Below are 8,029 nucleotides of genomic sequence, written 5' to 3'. Positions count from 1 at the left end.
GGACCAGGAAAACGACTCATTTTAATTACCAGGAAAGCTGTAAGAAAGGGAGCCGAGAGCTCCAGTGGCAACTTGGCTTCCAGCTGCAGGCTCTGTGCGCCTTGCCAATTACAGCCTCTCGGAGCCCCCTGGGGACTAGAGCCACGCAGAGAGGATCCATCCAGCCGAACTCAGGGTTGGGTTGGCCAAACACACATGTGATCAGTATGTACCTCTTGGTACAGGTGCAGCCTTAGGCTCCCGCAGAGTTCCAAGTGTAGACAGACTGGCAGAGAGGAAAGTGTGTGTGGCTTCCAGCCTTGTCACATACAGGTGCAAGCCACATGGAGTTGGAGGCAAAATGCATGTAACAGAATTTATTTCATAAATACTCAATTACCACCACACACATGAAACTGGAGCAGTCAAAGACACAGGGAAAGTTGAGAAACTGGCAGAAAAATGACACTAAAGCTGTCACCTCAGATATACTACCTGGGCTCTTTTTCCGACTCCGAACATTGTAATAAAAAAATAATTCAGAAAAACAAAACCAGAAGCAACAACTGCAAACTGCTATTTTCTTCGCTGTTTCAGAACTGACTCTAAACTACCAACACCAACAACAAGCGACACAGCCCCAACCCCAGTGCCCTTAGATAAAACTGGCATGAATACACAAAAGAGAAATCCTCCCAGTTTGAACCTAATCACAATCTCCCAAATGCCAGTTCTCTTCTGGAGCCCACAAAAGTGCATGCCTGGGTCTGAGCCTCTGCTGTCTGAGTTATCAACACAGCCTGGCAATCAGCAGGGACAGCAGCAGGCCAAGGGAGGAAGGGACCCACAGTCTGCCAGCTCCTGGTGCATCCTTCAGCCAGTGTGTTTGCTGTCACTGGTGATCGTGAAGACCCAGAGGTAGCCAGGTAGGGGAGCAGCCTTCGTGACTTTGGAGAGAAAGATGGGGAGGAAACCAGTTGTCGAGTAATGCGAGTAGACTACCACGTTAAAAAAAAAAAAAAAGAAAGAAAGAAAGAAAGAAAGAAAGAAAGAAAGAAAGAAAAGAAAAGAAAAGAAAAGAAAAGAAAAGAAAGAAATCCAAAGCCCTGCTTGAAGCACACAGTCTTTTACAGGCAGGGACATGCTAAATGAGCCTTTGCAGCGCGAGGCAGTGAGGCGCCTGGCGACGGTGACAGCGCGGAGCGGGAGGGGCGCGGGCTGCTCTTGGAGGGACTCAGCCAGTCAGGGCGCGCGGTGCCGGGTGCGTGGACGCATTGGAGCATCCGCGTGAGCCCCGAGCAGCAGCGCGAGGAGGCGCCCACCTGCACCTGCCTGCATCTCTCAACTCCTCCGCCCTGTGCAACTGCCAGCAGCCAAGTGCCATTAAAGCTGTTGGCCAAGAGGATGCCTCACCTGGGTCCCCTCTGCTGGCAGAGGCAGGGCAAGGTAGAGGAGAATTCCCAGTGAAGGACTCAGAACTCTGCGATTTGATTTCTTTTCTGCTACAGGCTGTGGAGCACACAAGGAACTGCTCCATCTGAGCTGTGCCCAGGGCACGAGGATGGGAGACAGGGATTAAGAGTCACCGAAATGGGCAGAGGCAGCTGGCATCTCACTGGTAAGTGGCAGGCATTCCTTCGCTGGTGACTGCTCCCTTTTATGGTGCGCTTCCTTTCCCAGCCACTTAGGGTTTTTGACACAGTCGCTTCTGCAAAGCCACCCTTCTTTGCTGTGGTGCCAGATGTAAAAAAAGAGGAAAAAGAAAGAAAAGAAAAGAAATATGTTTAATGATGTTTGCTAAAAGACAGGGAAGGCAGTATTTTTCTCTACTGGGATTTTATATTGAAAAGTTGAAGCAAGTACAGAACCTATTTGTGTATTTCATATGGGCACCTGAAACAAGAGGGGAAGAAAAAGCAAGTAAATTTAGGGAGAGCAAATGTCAAGATGGATAAGAATGATTTTTACCAAAGCAATAAAATTCTTGAGGAAGACAAAAATAAGATCGGGTTCTCAGGTCATGGCTGAGCATTTCATAGACTGAGCAGTCTGAGAATACAGCCTCAATAACCTGGCATCTAATGGTTCAGTAGCTTGTTAAAATTCAGTAGAGATGCAAGTTGAGTTCTGCAAAGTTTGGGGACCTCAGAAAAGTGGTGCCTTGAAAATGCTGAGTTATTTTTCCCTACATGTTGTGTAAAGATATGTTTGCTGAATACATGTTCCCGAATTCTTATTTTTGTAGGAAAGTGGGGAGAGAATATTAGTTTGAATTTCTATGACTCTGATGTGCAGTAAGCTGAGGATTGCTATGACAACCTCAACATTTTTAGGCTGCTTAAATTTTCTTAATTTCAAAAAGAATAAGAATCCACTAAAATGTTAGCATAATTTTATGTAAAATTACTATGAATAAGACAATTTAGCATGGCAATTTTAGGACAGGTTTGGAAGAGAACTTTTCTACTGTTCTGCCTATATGGTTTTGCCCATATGCAGTTCATATGCTTTTCTGAAAAGATCTCACTTAGATAACTCAGTTCTCTGTTCTGATTCTGAGTCTTAGTCGTAAAAAAGAAGGAAGAAAACAGTAGTGAACCTTAAAATATCAGACTCATAAAAATACAATGAATTAAGTTTGCATAGTGTTGTAAATAGAACTGGTTGCTACTGGGCTGTAGCATACTTACTGAATTAACTCTAAATATGACACCAGGCTATTAAGATCTGTGCCTTTATTGGTATCAATATTAAATTGAGACTAAGACATTTTATGAAATGCTTATACATTGTCAGTGGCTGGTAATGCGCAACTCGTCTGTGGTTCTTCCCAAATTTCTCATTTAATCCTAAAAGTATTTTATGATTTTCATAGGCACAAGCCCCACATCCTAACCCTGACAGGCATACTTACACTGACTAGACAATGAATTCAATAAGTGACTATACAGGATTAGATTTTAAAAAGTGATTAAAATAGTGGATATGTCATGTAAAAAGTCAACTGAAGCTGCTTAATGGTAGAAGGAATACAGTTTAAAAAAGATTTTGGAACTGTCTTACTGAAATGTCAGGTGTTAGTAAAGACTGTATCATCAGTAGGCTGTTTAGTATAAAGGGTAATACTTGGAGGTAAGGGTTGGCTTTTACCCCTTCCTGTTATCTAAAACTTCTGACAACTAACGGAGGAAAAATGTGTTAGACCCACTCTGGTTCCATATGCAACTGTATAGCAAAGGAGAAGATTCAGAAGTTAAAAATGAAAAGATTCCACTGATCAGCTACATGCTACACTTTGGCTAGAAGTCAAGAGGCTCATGTACACTCCTATGTTTCTGGGAAAGTATCTGGCAATAGAGAGTTATGGGATGTTTAAATAGATGGCTGATATACCTGAACATTTCTCAAGGTGTGTAAAATTACTTTGGCCATTAGGGGGCCTGAAACCTAATAGTTATTGGGTAAAAAGTCAGGGAGAAAAACTTAAATTTTACAGATAGAATGTGTTTATTTGCTAACCATTATAAATCGGCTGTGCACATATATATATATTTAAACTTACACTTTAATTAATTTAAAGTAATAAAGAATGTAAGTTGTTTGTTATGTATGTTGCTTTAAGTGTCTTTTTATTTGAGCATTTGTGAAATCTTTACTACCTTCAAGTTAGGAGTGTGCTTTGCTGGTTGGTCAAGCCGACTTAGCAATTGGGACCAGAGGGTGTCAGTGAAGGCAGAGGGCTCTCAGGATGAAGACCTCAAGTGGGTGATGTGCTGGCAAAGGCATTGTGGAGGATAAAATAAAAGATACATTTTTGTAGAGAATAAAATAAAATCATGACAAGTTGTGTAAGTAGGATATATAGAATTTAAACATGTCCAACCCATTTTATAACATAGAAGTAAAGCCATGTCATCAAAAATTCTATTTTAAGATTCAATAAAGCTGAGATATTTTGAACAATTACAATTTCCTTCATCCACACCATCACACATATTTGACTACCTATTATTTTACTTACATTTTAAACAGATTTTAATGCTAAAAGATTGGCAGTGACTTCTCTTTGAAGACATATACGCCTTTCTGTGTATACATGCTCAAACTCGGACATCGAAAGCTTATGTATATGCCTCTCTTTCTTTTTCTCAAAGATATAAACAAGCTGTAAACAACTTTTGTATTTCTGAGATGCTATATTTCCATACTAGTGTTCAGGCTACATTAAGATGTTCCATGAACTTTTCAGCACTTTAGAATAGGGGAGAAGCTGGTCAGAAGCTCAGAGCTGTCACATCCCTCCAAGCATATTTCCTGATCAATAAGTCCACATTAAGAAGCTAGTTCACTTTTAAAAAGTAATGGAGTTCATAAAACTCTTTAACAGTTAAATTTGGATTAAAGATCATTATGAACTTTTCCAATCTGACTTCTCTTTAAGAGAATTGAATATTCCTATGTATATGATTACCAGGTTATGACAAAATATATTTTTAATTAGTATGAGACTTATTTTTTAATAAATGACTTCTACTATAAGTCAATAAAACAAATTATTGTGTTTCGATAAAGTGGCTATTAGTTTAATTTTAAATGGATTTAGTTTACATAGACTAACTCTTTTAAAAATCTATGGTTTATAATTAAATAGTCAAAATCATTTTTGCTGAGTTAAATGCATTGCACTTGTTTTTTTCCCAGAAACTATTTATAAAATTGACATTGTTTTTCACACTGATTTTTTTGCCTGTCTTAAATGTAAGTGGTTTTTTATCACTATTGGTTCCATGGATAAAATGCAAAGTGGTCAAGGATGTACTCTGAATCACTATGCAGCCTCTCCCTGCCAATGAAGCGCTTCTGTGTTGCTCAGAAACTGAAGCATCTGATCAAAGGACAAGAGTTCCTCCTTCTCTATTGCAAGCAATGGCATTCTTCAAAGTCTAAAAAACAAATAAATATTCTATACACAGAAATAATATCTATGATCACACATTTCCTTAATCTAGTATCCATTACAGTCTCTATAAATTGCAGCATTGGTCTTCTTTCATATGTTATTAATCTGAGATTGCTCCTGCCACTGCCATATTTTAAAGAGTTTTAAATAAAGGTTCATTAGCTGACATTGAGTACATAGTTAGGAACCTAATTTTCCCTGTGATTTTAAATTTAGTAATTTCTTCAAAAGTCATAATGACCTAAAGAACTCAGAATCCTAGGTTACTATTTAAAAAAAAAAAAAAAAGTTGCCAATAGACTTTTCTTAACAAATTGACAAAATTTTGTGTTCTATGAATGTCAACTGTGGTTCCTAAGAGTCCACATCTCAGTATACACAGACTAAAGAGTTTAGGTCTTGTTAGAAATACAGCAGCCAATTCATGTGTGTGTGTGTGTGTGTGTGTGTGTGTGTGTGTGTGTGTGTGTGTGTGTCTTTACTAACACAGATGAATAATCACTGTGCCTGTTATGAAGTGTCAACCTGCTTCTGTTCCCATTATGATGACTCTTGTGAAATTTAACGGAGTTATAGGCAACTGGATTTGGAGTCCAGCTTACGATAAACGTGGTCAAGATGAACCAAATTATTCTTACTTTGATATCTTATTAGTAGGACATTTTCTTCACAAGATCTAGCGATATCTCCTCATTTCCCATAATGTCTCTAATCACTACATATTCTGTTTGTGTTGTTACAAATGTTGAAGGGAACTAAGTGAAAAATGGGCTGTTTCATGAAAGTTTTACTTGTCAGAACATCACATTTCATCCATAGTTTTGAAGATGTTGTGCTTCGCGTTTGAAACTACATTTTAATTAAAAAGATGTTCTTTAGATTAAAGCAAATGTAAACATAACAGTGGGACAGTGTAAGAAGTCTGTTTGAGGTCACATAGAATTTTCTGTGTGATTTTACACAATTCTCGATGGTGCAGTGTTTGCTGGGGTGCTACCGTGCCTCAGACTTTAACATTACAGAATTATGCACAAACTCTCTGCTTGCTAAAATTAGTATTAATGAGAAGACACAGTAAGTGACAATAGAAAATTTAAAACCACTTCTCATATTATTAGAAAATCATTTCTGTTTAGGTAACATTTCATCTTCATTAACTATTACATGGCACACTCAACACTGAACTGATTTAAGTGTTGTCTCCGAAAACTTATAAAGCATTCTTTTTAAATCAGACAGGTTTGCTTTTTGAGTTGTTTTGCTATTTTGAAACATAACTATTCAAATTCTTTACCAAATTATCCTATTATCTTGGAAAATATGAGATAGTTGGTTAAAGATTATTTTACTTAATTATTTTAATGATTTCAACAAGAAGTACTTCAGATTACAGTCTTATAAAGGGATCTGTAGCTTTCATCTTCTCAACCAAAAAACAGTGTATTTTTAAACTATTTCTCTTTTATTTCAGTGGTTCTTTTTGAATGACAAATTCTGAATGGTGATTATTATATATTATGCTATATTATATGACATTATATTATATTATTTGATGCTAAAGTGACTATTACCTTAAAGACTGACAAATATTTTCAGTTACCGATGAAAAGCAAACTGAGAACACAGAAAAACACAACAGAATCATGTCATAAAATCTTGCCAGGATCCACACATAGCTCCTGTTTTCATGTCCATTATAAAGAGTAATTAACAATGAACAAAAAGTAAACTTTGCAGGAATTATAAAAATGTAATTAGGACCAAGTTATATCTCTTCTTTTAAATTTCAAAGCATGTTGTAGCCTCAAATTAGATTCACACACAGTAGATGTAATTCTCTTGCTTTCCTTGTTTACCCGAGGAATGTTGGCCTTTAAGACTTGAATGGTTAGCATGTAAGTATATCAACCCAGAAGGAGAGGCTGCTGATTAAAGGAGGACTGAGGACTTTACATGCTAAGTTAAAGCTTTCTTCAACTTAGGGTGCACTCCACAGTGACCTCATGTAAAAAATATAATCTTGACAATTTCTCCAGGAAGCATGGCCAGAGTTTAGAATAATACATGTCCAATATGTGACTTAATGACACAAAGAAATAGGGAGAAAGGAGGGAAAGAAAATAGCGTAATATAGTATCAGTGTTTAGTTAAATTTTAAACTGAGAATTTACTGGAATAATCATATTATTGTAGAATTGTTAAGAAAAGAGAAAACATAAATTCTGAAAACATTCTTTCTTCTTAGTTTTAAAATCCGTTTCAAATTGCATATAAATTGTAGACTTTTATTATAATGTTTAAAAATAAAGTGGAAAAATAAACTGTAATACATTTAGCCATTATCTGAGACAAAAGACTTCTATGTTTAACTGAATAACAGAATTTATTTTAGGATAACTGTATATACTAGAAAGTCTTCAGTACAGTGAATATGTAGCTTTAATAATTGCTGCACTTTCTCATATAACATTATTTTAATGATGATTTGTTTTAAATATTTAATATTCAAATTGTGATAAATACATGTATATAGGTTTGAGTAAGAATTATAAGTTTTAGAGATTTCTTTCTTTTAAATATTAAATACCTAGAGGTTCATAACTCAAATGAATTATATATGAGGTATGGGTGTGTTGTTGAAATGATTTATTTGCCCTAAGCCTGGATTTTTCAACTCTAAGCATGTACTTAACATTTATAAGTAGTGCAAGTAGAAAGTACAAAACATCCTTCAGATTCAGTGAATGAGCAGCCCTTGGTATTCTTTGAAATTATTAATTTACTTCAAGACTTATTTCTCTAAAATGGGTTTTAATTCTTTCAGTCATGTTGGTAAGAGTGTCTACTTGAGACGTAAGCCCAATCATTATTGTTTGGCATTATGAAAGTTTGCAGTGTGGATCATGTTAAAATGTATGGCTGTATGCATGTGCCCCTCGGGTTTTAAGGTGCTGTCACTGTTCAACTCATGAAACAAGAGTCATGAAAAGCTCTCTTACTCTTGAGAAGCTTTTGAACTAATCACTCTCATGGTCTGCTGCACCTAGCTTCAGTTCTAAGCAAAAACGGAGACAACAACAGGTGATTGAA

The 8,029-nt window shown here is 36.6% G+C and overlaps 1 long non-coding RNA gene across 1 annotated transcript in view; it reads left to right on the top strand.

Annotated features, from left to right (window-relative positions):
* Positions 1-1,236: 1,236 nt before the first annotated feature.
* LOC127198111 (uncharacterized) overlaps positions 1,237-8,029 on the top strand; it is a 470,570-nt gene continuing 463,777 nt past the window's right edge. The window contains exon 1 of the long non-coding RNA XR_007831809.1: positions 1,237-1,597. This is a non-coding gene — a long non-coding RNA (uncharacterized LOC127198111). The remainder of the gene's footprint in view (positions 1,598-8,029) is intronic.

Source organism: Acomys russatus, chromosome 14 (genome assembly GCF_903995435.1).
Source record: "Acomys russatus chromosome 14, mAcoRus1.1, whole genome shotgun sequence".
Taxonomy (NCBI): Eukaryota; Metazoa; Chordata; class Mammalia; order Rodentia; family Muridae; genus Acomys; species Acomys russatus.
Note: the sequence above shows the minus strand (reverse complement) of the source record. Positions and strands in the feature narration are given on the sequence as shown.